The 13251-nt window shown below is 47.1% G+C and overlaps 1 pseudogene across 1 annotated transcript in view; it reads right to left on the bottom strand.

Annotated features, from left to right (window-relative positions):
- LOC111291637 (N-terminal acetyltransferase A complex auxiliary subunit NAA15-like) overlaps positions 1-13035 on the bottom strand; it is a 190846-nt pseudogene extending 177811 nt beyond the window's left edge. Inside the window, exons 1-2 of the transcript XR_016330434.1 lie at positions 12997-13035; positions 12630-12724 (exon numbers count right to left, since the gene is read on the bottom strand). The product of XR_016330434.1 is annotated as an N-terminal acetyltransferase A complex auxiliary subunit NAA15-like (transcript). The remainder of the gene's footprint in view (positions 1-12629; positions 12725-12996) is intronic.
- Positions 13036-13251: the final 216 nt, after the last annotated feature.

Genomic DNA, 13251 nt, shown 5'->3' on the forward strand with positions numbered 1-13251 from the left:
AAAAGTTTTAAAAATTATGAAAAATAGAAAGCGAGTCGTCTTGCCATGAAACTTCACGTGAAGGCTTAAGGGACCATTGTATGAATTTACAAGCCATAAAAATGGCATTGGCATGCAGAAATATGAAGATGTGCTGAAACCCACCTACCACCCTATCGATCCAAGGCTTGCTCATCCCGTCTCTCTGGCCGGCGTAATACCCGCCCGCCCGTTCATTTCGTCGGTTGGCTTTGGCATACGGAGTTCATTCCTAGTCTAAGATTAGATCAGACTGAGGGTTGCTACAGTAGGATCGACAGCACGCAGAAGGGGACCTGGTCGATCCCCGGCTTACGCGTCCTGCCCTTCTGGCCGGCTGAGCGCCTGCACGCTCGTTTCATGGGTTGACTTAGGCATACGGAGTTCATTCCTAGTCTAAGCATGCAGAGTTCATTCCCAGTCTAAGATCGAACTAGACCGAGGGTTACGGTAGCACATGTTGGGCTCAGGCATGTGCTGGTGTCGCATTTTTCTTCGCCCGGGCACCATCATCGGAGCATCACCGGAGAACCTGACCGGCGGCATTGGCGTTCTGGCGATCGGGGGGTCGGGGGGTGTGCGCACATGATGTGTGATGGGTGCTGGTACTTGGCCCTTATATTGGCCCCCTATCCCTCATCAAACCTCAAGAACCCCTTAAAGAGCATTTGAGATTTTACAGATTTGTTGCCAGTAGCCATTAAAGTGTCTGAAATGGTGACACTGTTTTCAAATGGTCACAAAATCTTGTACACTTCGAGTTTTTAGCTTAATTTTTTTTTGCATGCCAACAAAAATACAAGGATCACGTCTACCAAGTTTGGGGCCAAAAATCCTTTCGAAAAAATTTTAAAAAATCCCGAACTGCAAAAAGTATTGAAAATCATGAAAAATAGAAAATGAGTCGTCTTGCCATGAAACTTCACGTGAAGGCTTAAGGAACCATTGTATGAATTTACAAGCCATAAAAATGGCATTGGCACGTAGAAATATGAAGATGTTCCTGAAGTCCACCTACCACTGTATCGATCCACAGCTTTCGCATCCCATCTCTCTGGTCGGCATAGTGCCTGCCCGCCCGTCTGCTCATTTTGTCGGTTGGCTTAGGCATACGGAGTTCATTCCCAGTCTAAGATTGGACTGGACCAAGGTTTATGGCAGCAGGATCGACAGTATGCAGAGAGGGACCAGGCTGATCCCTGACTTGCGTATCCCACCCCTCTGGCCGGTTGAGCGCCCGCACGCTCATTTCGTGGGTTGACTTAGGCATACGGAGTTCATTCCCAGTCTAAGCATACGAAGTTCATTCCCAGTCTAAGATCGGACTGGATCGAGGGTTACGGTGGCACATGTTGGACTCAGGCATGTGCTGATGCCACATTTTTCTTCGTCGGGGCACCATCACTGGAGCATCATCGGAGAACCTGACTGACGGCATTGGGGTTTCGATGATCAGAGGGGTCAGGAAGGGTGTACGTGCATGATGTGTGATGGGTGCTGGCACTTGGCCCTTATATTGACCCCCTATCCCTCATCAAACCTCTAGAACTGACACCCCCTTAAAGTGCAATTGAGATTTTACAGGTTTGCTGCCAGTAGCCAACAAAAATACAAGGATCACGTCTACCAAGTTTGGTCCCAAAACACCTTTCAAAAAAATTTTAAAAAATCCCGAACCGTAAAAAGTTTCAAAATTTGTGAAAAATAGAAAACGAGTCGTCTTGCCATGAAACTTCACGTGAAGGCTTAAGGGACCATTGTATGAATTTACAAGCCATAAAAATGGTGTTGGCACACAGAAATATAAAGATGTGCCTAAACCCACATACCACCCTATCGATCCACGACTTGCGCATCCCGTCTCTCTGGCTGGCATAGTGCCTACCCGTCCGCCCGCCCGTTCGTTTCGTCGGTTGGCTTCGGCATACGAAGTTCATTCCTAGTCTAAGATCAGACCGGACCAAGGGTTGTGGCAGCAGGATCGGCAGCATGCAGAGGGGCACCCGACCGATCCTCGGGTTACGCATGCCACCCCTCTGGTCGGCTGAGCGCCCGCACGCTCGTTTCTCGAGTTGACTTAGACATACAGAGTTCATTCACGGTCTAAGCATACGGAGTCCATTCCTAGTCTAAGATCGGACCGGACCGAGGGTTACGGCAGCACATGTTGGGCTCGGGCATGTGCTGGTACTGTATTTTTCTTCGTCGAGGCACCATCGTCGGAGCATCGCCAGAGAACCTGATCGACGGCATTGGGATTCCGGCGATCGAGGGGGCCGAGAGGGGTGTGCGCACATGATGTGCGATGGGTGCTGGTACTTGGCCCATATATTGGCCTCCTATCCCTCATCAAACCTCGAGAACTCACACCCCCTTAAAGAGCATTTGAGATTTTACAGGTTTGCTGCCAGTAGCCATTAAAGTGTCTGCAATGGTGACACTTTTTTCAAATGGTCACAAAATCTTGTACACTTCGAGTTTTTAGCTTAATTTTTTTGTGCATGCCAACAAAAATACAAGGATCAAGTCTACCAAGTTTGGGGCCAAAAATCCTTCCGAAAAAATTTTAAAAAATCCTGAACCGCAAAAAGTTTTGAAAATCATGAAAAATAGAAAACGAGTCGTCTTGCCATGAAACTTCACGTGAAGGCTTAAGGAACCATTGTATGAATTTACAAGCTATAAAAATGGCATTGGCACGCAAAAATATAAAGATGTGCCTCAAGTCCACCTACCACTCTATCGATCCATGGCTTGCGCATCCCATCTCTCTGGTCGGCATAGTGCCCGCCCGCCCGCCCGCTCGTTTTATCGGTTGGCTTAGGCATACGAGCTCATTCCCAGTCTAAGATTGGACCGGACCAAGGTTTACAGCAGCAAGATCGGCATTACGTAGAGGGGGACCAGGCCGATCCCCGACTTGCGCATCCCACCCCTCTGGCCAGCTGAGCACCCGTACATTCATTTCGTGGGTTGACTTAGGCATACGAAGTTCATTCCCAGTCTAAGTATACGGAGTTCATTCCCAGTCTAAGATCGGACTGGACCAAGGGTTACGGTGGTGTGCGCACATGATGTGTGATGGGTGCTGGTACTTGGCCCTTATATTGGCCCCCTATCCCTCATCAAACCTCGAGAACACACATCCCCTTAAAGAGCATTTGAGATTTTACAGATTTGCTGCCAGCAGCCATTAAAGTGTCTGAAATTGGGACACTTTTTTCAAATGGTCAGAAAATCTTGTACACTTCGAGTTTTTAGCTGAATTTTTTTGTGCATGCCAAAAAAAATACAAGGATCATGTCTACCAAGTTTGGGAACAAAATTCCTTTCGAAAAATTTTAAAAAATCTCGAACCACAAAAAGTTTCGAAAGTCGTAAAAAACAGAAAACGAGTCGTCTTGCCATGAAACTTAATGTGAAGGCGTAAGGGACCATTGTATGAATTTACAAGCCATAAAAATGGCATTGGCACGTAGAAATATGAAGATGTGGCTAAACCCACCTACCACCCTATCGATTCACGGCTTGCGCATCCTGTCTCTCTGGCCGGCATAGTGCCCGCCCACCCACCCGCCCGTTCGTTTCATCGGTTGGCTTAGGCATACGGAGTTCATTCCCAGTCTAAGAGTGGACTAGACCGAGGGTTGCAGCAGCAGGATCGGCAACACACAGAAAGAGACCCAGTCGATCCCCGGTTTGCCCATCCTGCCCCTCTGGTCGACTGAACACCCTCACGCTCGTTTTGTGTTTTGACTTAAGCATACGGAGTTCATTCCCAGTCTAAGCATACAAAGTTCATTCCCAGTCTATGATTGGACCGAACCGAGGGTTGCGACAGCAGATGCTGGGCTCGAGCATGTGCTGGTACCACATTTTTCTTCGTCGGGGCACCATCGTCGGAGCATCGTCGGAGAACCTGACCGGCGGCCTTGAGGTTCTGACGATCGGGGGCCGGGGGGGTGTGTGCACATGATGTGCGACGGGTGCTGGTACTTGGCCCTTATATTGGTCCCCTATCCCTCATCAAACCTTCACAACTCACACCCCCTTAAAGAGCATTTGAAATTTTACAGGTTTGCTGCCAGTAGCCATTAAAGTGTCTGAAATCGGGACAGTTTTTTCAAATGGTCACAAAATCTTGTACACTTCGATTTTTTAGCAGAATTTTTTTTTGCATGCCAAAAAAAATACAAGGATCATGTCTACCAAGTTTGGGGCCAAAACTCCTTCCAAAAATAATTTTAAAAAATTTCTAACCACAAAAAGTTTCAAAAATCATGAAAAATAGAAAACGAGTCGTCTTGCCATGAAACTTGACGTAAGGCTTAAGGGACCATTGTATGAATTTACAAGACATAAAAATGGCATTGGCATGCAAAAATATGAAGGTGTGCCTAAACCCACCTACCACCCTATCAATCCACGGCTTGTGCATCCCATCTCTCTGGCCGACGTAGAGTCGCCCGCCCGCCCCCCCGTTCGTTTCGAGGTTGGCTTAGGCATACGAAGTTCATTCCCAGTCTAAGATTGGACCGGACTGAGGGTTGCGGTAGTAGGATCGGCAGCACGTAAAGGAGGACCCGACCGATCCACGGCTTGCGCATCCTGCCCTTCTGGCTGGCTAAGTGCCCGCACGCTCGTTTCATGGGTTGATTTAGGCATACGGAGTTCATTCCCAGTCTAAGCATACAGAGTTCATTCCTAGTCTAAGACCAGACCAGACCGAGGGTTACGACAGCAAATGCTAGGCTTAGGAATGTGCTGCTGCCGCATTTTTCTTCGTCGGGGCACCATCGTTGGAGCATCGTCGGAGAACGTAACCGACGGCATTGGGGTTCCGGTGATCGAGGGGGCCAGGGGGGTGTACGCACATGATGTGTGATGGGTGCTGGTACTTGGCCGTTATATTGGCCCCCTATCCCTCATCAAACCTCGAGAACTCACACCCCCTTAAAGAGCATTTGAGATTTTACAGGTTTGTTGCCAGTAGCCATTAAAGTGTCCGAAATGGGGACACTTTTTTCAAATGGTCACAAAATCTTGTACACTTCGAGTTTTTACCTAAATGTTTTTGTGCACGCCAACAAAAAGACAAGTATCACATCTACCAAGTTTGCGGCCAAAACTCCTTTCGAAAAAATTTTAAAAAATCTCGAATCGCAAAAAGTTTCCAAAATCGTGAAAAATAGAAAACGAGTCGTCTTGCCATGAAACTTCAGGTGTAGGCTTAAGGTACCATTGTATGAATTCACAAGCCATAACAATGGCATTGGCATGCAGAAATATGAAGATGTGCCTAAACCCACCTACCACTTTATCGATCCACGGCTTGCGCATCCCGTCTCTCTAGCCGGCGTAGTGCCCGCCCGCTCACCCGCCTACTTGTTTCATTGGTTGGCTTAGGCATACGGAATTCATTCCCAGTCTAAGATCAGACCGGATTGAGGGTTGCCGTAGTAGGATCGACAGCACAGAGAAGGGGACCCAATCGATCCCCTGCTTACGCATTCCGCCCCTCTGGCCGATTGAGCGCCCGTACGCTTATTTCGTGGGTTGAGTTAGGCATACAGAGTGCATTCACAGTCTAAGATCGGACTGAACTGAGGGTTGTGGTAGCACATGCTGGGGTCGGGCGTGTGCTGGTGAGGCATTTTTCTTCGTCAGGGCACCATCGTCAGAGCATCGTCGGAGAACCTGATCGGCGGGATTGGGGTTTCGACGATCGGAGGGCTGTGGGGGTTGTGCGCACATGATGTGCGATGGGTGCTGGTACTTGGCCCTTATATTGGCCCCCTATCCCTCATCATACCTCGAGAACTCACACCCCCTTAAAGAGCATTTGAGATTTTACAAGTTTGCTGCCAGTAGCCATTAAAATGTCTTAAATGGGGACACTTTTTTCAAATGGTCACAAAATCTTGTACACTTCGAGGTTTTACCTGACTTTTTTTGTGCATGCCAACAAAAATACAGGGATCACGTCTACCATGTTTGGGGCCAAAACTCCTTCCAAAGAAATTTTAAAAAATCTGGAATGGTAAAAAGTTTTCAAAAATTGTGAAAAATAGAAAATGAGTTGTCTTGCCATGAAACTTCACGTGAAGGCTTAAGGGACCATTGTATGAATTTACAAGCCATAAAAATGGCATTGGCATGCAGAAACATGAAGATGTGCCTAAACCCACCTACCACCCTATCGATCCACGGCTTGCGCATCCCGTCTCTCGCTGACGTAGTGCCCGCCCACCCGTCCGCCCGCTTGTTTTGTCGGTTAGCTTAGGCATACGGAGTTCATTCCTAGTCTAAGATCAGACTGGACTAAGGGTTGTGGTAGCAGGATCGACAGCACGCAGAGGGGGACCCGACCGATCCCCGACTTGCGCATCCCACCCCTCTAGCCGGTTGAGCACCCGCACGCTCATATCGTGGGTTGACTTAGGCATACGGAGTTCATTCCCAGTCTAAGATCAGACCAGACCGAGGGTTGTGGCAGCACATGCTGGGCTCGGGCATTTGTTGGTGCCAAATTTTTCTTCGTCGGGGTACCATCGTCAGAAAACCTGACCGGCGGCATTGGGGTTCTGACGATCAGGGGGGCCAGAGGGGTGTGCGCACATGATGTGCAATGGGTGCTAGTACTTGGCCCTTATATTGGCCCCCTATCCCTCATCAAACCTCGAGAACTCACACACCCTTAAAGAGCATTCGAGATTTTACAGGTTTGCTGTCAGTAGCCATTAAAGTGTCTGGAATGGGCACACTTTGTTCAAATGGTCACAAAATCTTGTACACTTCGAGTTTTTACCTGACTTTTTTTGTGCATGCCAACAAAAATATAGGGATCACGTCTACCAGCCAAAACTCCTTCCGAAAAAATTTTAAAAAATCTCGAATCGTAAAAACTTTATAAAATCATGAAAAATAGAAAACGAGTCGTCTTGCCATTAAACTTCCCGTGAAGGCTTAAGGGACCATTGTATGAATTTAGAAGCCATAAAAATGGCATTGGCATACAGAAATATGAAGATGTGCCTAAACCCACATACCACCCTATCGATCCATGGCTTGCGCATCCCATCTCTCTGGCCGGTGTAGCGCCCACCCGCCCGTCCGCCTGCCCGCTCGTTTCTTTGGATGGCTTAAGCATATGGTGTTCATTCCCAATCTAAGATGAGACTGAATCAAGGGTTGTGGTAGCAGGATCGGCAACACGCAGAGGGGGACCCGATTGATCCCCGGCTTACACACCCCATCCTTTTGGTCGGTTGAGTGCCCGCACGCTCGTGGGTTGACTTCGGCATACGGAGTTCATTCCCAGTCTAAGATCTTACCATACCGAAGGTTGCGGCAGCACATGCTGGGCTAGGGCATGTGCTGGTGCCGTATTTTTCTTCACCGAGGCACCATCGTTGGAGCATCGTCGGAGAACCTGACCGGCCGCATTGGGGTTCCAGCGATCGGGAGGGCTGGGGGGTGTGCGCACATGATGTGCGATGGGTGCTGGTACTTGGCCCTTATATTGGGCCCCTATCCCTCATCAAACCTCAAAAACTCACACCCCCTTAAAGAGCATTTGAGATTTTACAGGTTTGCTGCCAGTAGCCATTAAAGTGTCTGAAATGGGGACACTTTTTTCAAATGGTCACAAAATCTTGTACACTTCGAGTTTTTAGCTGAATTGTTTTGTGCATGCCTACAAAAATACAAGGATCACATCTACCAAGTTTGGGACCAAAAATCCTTCTGAAAAAATTTTAAAAAATCCCAAACCGTAAAAAAGTTTCAAAAATCATGAAAAATAGAAAGCGAGTCATCTTGCCATGAAACTTCACGTGATGGCTTAAGGGACCGTTGTATGAATTTACAAGCCATAAAAATGGCATTGGCACATAGAAATATGAAGATATGCCTAAACTCACCTGCCACCCTATCGATCCATGGCTTGCGCATCCTATCTCTCTGGCCGGCATAGTGCCCGCCCGCTCGCCCGCCCGTTCGTTTCGTCGGTTGGCTTAGGCATACGAAGTTCATTCCCAGTCTAAGATTAGATCGGACCTAGGGTTACAGTAGTAGGATCGGCAGCACGCAGAGGGGGAACTGATCGATCCCTGGTGTCATGAGCCAACCTTGTATAGGGCCTTGACCGAAACTTAGGTTGCCATGAGCCACCCATGTATAGGGCCATGGCCGGGTAGATCCCTTATACTAGGAAAAGTGTCCCCATTTCAAACATTGTAATGGTTACTGTAGCATAGCTCTAAAATCTCTAAGGCTTTTTAGGGGGGGTGAGCAGACAGCGTAGTGTTGGGTTGTCTCACCGGTTGCTATGCGAGCTTAGGCCACCCACCAAGGGCTGCCCCCTGGCCCTGGTGATGGTGGGAGGTCCCGATGTATGAGTCCCATTTATAATAAAACTCATCCCAATTGAATGTCTCGATTGTTGCCCCGATGTGTTTTTCTTTTTCTTGATGCGAATATGCCTCCTTGTGTGTGTGCTTGAAATTGATCTCGATATGTTGTGCCTTATTGTGAATGTTTGTGACTAACCATAGCTTATGGTTATTTGTTCAGATATCGATCTATTGAAGGCTGACTTGGTTGGGAGTGCCCATTCAAGTGCTGCACGGTCTATTGCTTGTTGAGAGAAAGCTTAGTCTATGACACGTGGTATCAGAGCACAGTTGAGAAGTGCTAGAAAAATGGATGAGATGGCCACAAATGGTGGACTGGATCATCAACAGAGAATTAAGGAACTTGAGGCCGCGGTGGCCGCAATGAAAACTCATATGGTGACGAAAGACCAAGTGAGGGAGATCGAGACAACCCAACGAGAGTTGTTTGACACTCTCCAGAATGTGAGCAAAGAGGCTAGAGATGCTTTGAACATTCTTCAAAAGGAGTTTGAGGAGCTCAGAGCACAGGTGAGCATCCTACAAATGGTTGTGGCCAGATTAGGTTCAAGCTCAATGGAAAGGGGACAAAGGCTCAAGGTGCCGGAGCCTCGATGCTATGAGGGGGCAAAGGATGCTAAGGAACTTGAAAATTTCTTGTTTGACATGGAGCAATACTTCTTAGCTGTACACACAAATTCAGAGGAAGACAAGGTGATAATGGCGTCGATGTACCTCTCAGGGGATGCCAAGCTGTGGTGGCACTCCAAGTTTGTCAATGATGAGTGCCCGATTAAGACTTGGACGGATCTGAAGTGAGAATTGAAAAACCAGTTTTTCCCTGAGAATGTGGAGTATATGGCTCGAAAGAGACTTCGAGAGTTGGTGCAAACCTGAACGGTGCGAGAATTTGTGAGGAGCTTTTCTACCCTGATGTTGGATATTCGAGACATGTTCAAAAAAGACAAGATGTTCTATTTTCTTGAAGGCCTCACGCCTTGGGCAAGGATAGAACTACAAAGGCAGAAAGTGCAAGATGTGGCCACGGCCATGGCTGCAGCTGAACGTCTTCACGATTACAATGATGGCTCCTTAAAACGGAAAAATCCTCCATTAGTTGGCAGTAGCTTTAACTTTAGGAGTGGGGGAAAGATGACTAGGTTGGACCAACCCTTCAGTGGAGGATCAGACAGGAGGTCCTTTGGTCGAGATAGCACCCAGCCCAAGACAAGCAACACAGGGATTTTCAAGCCTAGGCAACCGTTAGCTTGCTTTCTTTGCAAGGGGCTGTATCAGGTGGCTGAATGCCCGCACAGGGGAGCCCTTAATGCCTTAAGGACCTCATCTCAAGAGTCTGCAAAAATGCCAGAGAGCGTTGAAGAAGCTGAAGAAGAGCCAACCAAGATGGGTTCAATAAGGTTCCTCAATGCCTTCCGCACCCAATTGAACACTATAAAGAAAGAGCAGAGTAGAGGCTTGATGTATGTGAACTTGACGATCAATGAGAAAGCCACCAAGGCCATGGTGGATACGGGTGCAACTGACACTTTCATCACACTAGAAGAAGTAAAAAGGTGTGGTCTTCAGATTAGTAAAGACTGTGGATGAATGAAGGCGGTCAATTCACCAGCCTTTACGATCAGTGGAAGCCCCAAAAGTGTGACAACCCGATTGGGGCCATGGGAGGGGAAGGTAGACTTTACAGTTTCCCCCATGGATGACTTTGATGTTGTCCTTAGATTGGACTTTATGATGTTGGCTCAGGTCATCCCTATCCCCGCCGCTAGCTGCTTGTTGTTCTTAGGAGAACACCCATGTGTGGTGCCAGCCAACATCTTACCAAAGAGTGGGAAGAAAATGATTCCAACTTTGCAGTTCAAGAAAGGGATAAAGAGAGAGGAACCCTTATTTGTGGCTGTGTCGATTTACAAAGAAGGGTCGAAAGTAGAACCAATACCTGATAGTGTGGAAAAAGTGTTGGAAGAATTCGAAGAGGTGATGCCAGAGATGTTGCCTAAAGTTCTACCCTCTCGACGAGTAGTGGACCATGAAATCGATGTCCTCCCAGGAGCGAAACCCCCTGCTAGAGCGCCCTACCACATGGCCCCACCAGAGTTGGCCGAACTAAGAAAGCAATTAGATGAGCTGTTATAAGCCAGGTTCATCAGACCATCAAAGGCTCATTTCAGAATGCCAGTGCTATTTCAGAAGAAGCACGATGGAAGTTTGTGATTATGTGTTGACTACGGGGCCCTGAACAAAGTCACCGTAAAAAACAAATATCCCATTCCCCTTATAGCAGACTTGTTTGATCAATTGAGCCAAGCCAAGTACTTCTCCAAATTGGACCTGAGATCTGGCTACCATCAAGTCCAAATCATTGAGGGAGATAAGCCAAAGACCACTTGTGTGACACGATATGGTGCATTTGAATTTCTTGTTATGCCTTTTGGACTGACCAATGCTCCTGCCACATTTTGTACATTGATGAATCAGGTGTTCCATGACTACTTAGACAAATTTGTAGTCATCTATTTAGATGATATAGTGGTATATAGCTCCACTTTGGAAGAGCATCAAGAGCACCTGCGTCAGGTACTTCAAAGATTACATGACCACCAGTTATACGTAAAAAGGGAGAAGTGTGCATTTGTTCAGACCCGAATCCATTTTCTCGATCACATTGTCGAACGTGGCCACATTCGAATGCACATGGAAAAGGTTAGGGCCATCAAAGAGTGGACAACACCGAAGAATGTTAGTGAGCTCCGCTCATTTTTGGGACTAGCCAACTACTATAGAAGGTTTGTGGAAGGGTACTCTTGCAAGACCATAGCCCTCATGGAGCTATTGAAGAAGGAGCGTAAATGATGTTGGATGAGTGAGTGCCAAGAGGCCTTCGAGGGATTGAAGGATGCTATTATGAAAGATCCCATCTTAGCTCTCCCTGATATTAAAAAGCCCTTCGAAGTTCAGACAGATGCATCCGATTTTGCTATTAGAGGAGTGCTTTTGCAACAACATCACCCGATAGCATTTGAAAGTAGGAAGCTAAATGAAGCTGAAAAGAAATATACGACCCAAGAAAAAAAACTCCTCGCGGTGGTGCACTGCTTGAGGGCTTGGCAACATTACTTGTTGGGTTCACACTTTGTCATGAAGACAGACAATACGATCGTTAGCCATTTTTTCACCCAACCAAGGCTTACGGTAAAACAAGCTAGGTGGTAGGAATTTTTAACGGAATTCGACTTTTGTTTTGAGCACACCGCTGGAAAGACCAATCAAGTGGCTGATGCATTGAGCAGGCGAACAGATCTAGTGGCCCTTAGAAGAATTACCCTAATGACGGCTAGTAGAGCCACTATAGACATTCACAAGTTGATTGGAGATCACTTAGGAAAGGACCCGCAAGCTTGTGCCATCCTGAAGCTAGTGGAAGAAGGGAAGTCCAAGTACTTCTGGCAAGAAAATGGGGTCCTATAGACTAAGGGGCCTCGAGTATTTTTCCTAAGAGCAGAAACTCTGAGATAGATGCTAATGAGGGAATGTCATGACACACCGTGGATGGGACACTCGAGTTGGCAACGTACTTTGGCGTTATTGAAATAGGGATACTATTGGCCTCACATGCGACAAGATGTGATGGACTATACGAAGACTTGCCTCATTTGCCAACAAGACAAGGTTGAAAGGAGAAAACCTGCAGGCATGCTTGAACCACTACCAGTACCCACCAGACCTTAGGAAAGCATCTCCCTCGATTTCATTTCGAGCCTACCCAAGGTTGGTGACCTTGGAGCGATTTTGGTGGTAATTGATCGGTTCTCTAAGTATGCCACATTTATTCCCGCTCACAAGTATTGCATAGCGGAAGACACAGCTCGACTATTATTCAAACATGTGGTCAAATACTGGGGCCTCCCTCTAAACATTGTCAGTGACCGAGATCCGAGATTCACGGGGTCCTTCTGGAGAGAACTTTTCAAGATATTGAGGTCCCAACTTAACATTTCCTCAAGCTATCACCCCCAAACTGATGGTCAAATGGAACGGTTCAACAAATTATTAGAGGAATACTTAAGCATTTTGTTCAAGCTAATTAGAAAGACTGGCCTTCATTATTGGATGTGGCTCAACTCTGCTTTAATTCCAACAAAAGCTCTTCCACCAACAAGAACCCATTTGAGGTGGTCACCGGATAATTACCAAGGTTACCCCACACTTTCTTGGAATAATATGGAGGAAAGAATCTGAGAGCCTTCAATCTCAGCAAAGAGTGGAAACAGAACACAGAGATTGCGTAAGCCTACCTGGAGAAAGCATCAAAGCGGATGAAAAAATGGGCAGACAAGGGTTGTAAAGCTCAACAATTTCAAGCTGGTGATTTGGTTCTTGTCCGACTAGTTCCTGAACAAACTAGGTTCCTGAGAAAGAGTGATCGTAGACTGGTGCATAAATATGAAGGTCCAGTAAAGGTCCTTTCCAAGGTGGGGAATGCTTCTTACAAAATTGACCCACCAAAGTGGATGAAGGTGCACACAGTATTTCATGTGAGCAACTTGAAACCTTTCCATGCAGATACTATAGATGCTAGCCGAAGGGAGCCAACCAAAGCCGCCATCACCATAAAGCCACCCTCAGAGCATCGAGTCGAAGAGATCTTAGCTGACAGGGAAACCAAGATATCTCGAAGACTAGTTCGGGAGTACTTAGTGAAGTGGGAGGGATTAGGACTAGAAGAAACCAGCTCAGAGAGAGAACACAACCTCCAGAGATTTCAAAGGAAGATTGAAGAATTTCAAGCCAGCAAGTCGACGAGGACATCGATAGAATAGGT

The sequence above is a fragment of the Durio zibethinus genome, chromosome 19 (assembly GCF_047325235.1).
Source record: "Durio zibethinus cultivar Kanyao isolate XHJ-2024 chromosome 19, ASM4732523v1, whole genome shotgun sequence".
Lineage (NCBI taxonomy): Eukaryota > Viridiplantae > Streptophyta > Magnoliopsida > Malvales > Malvaceae > Durio > Durio zibethinus.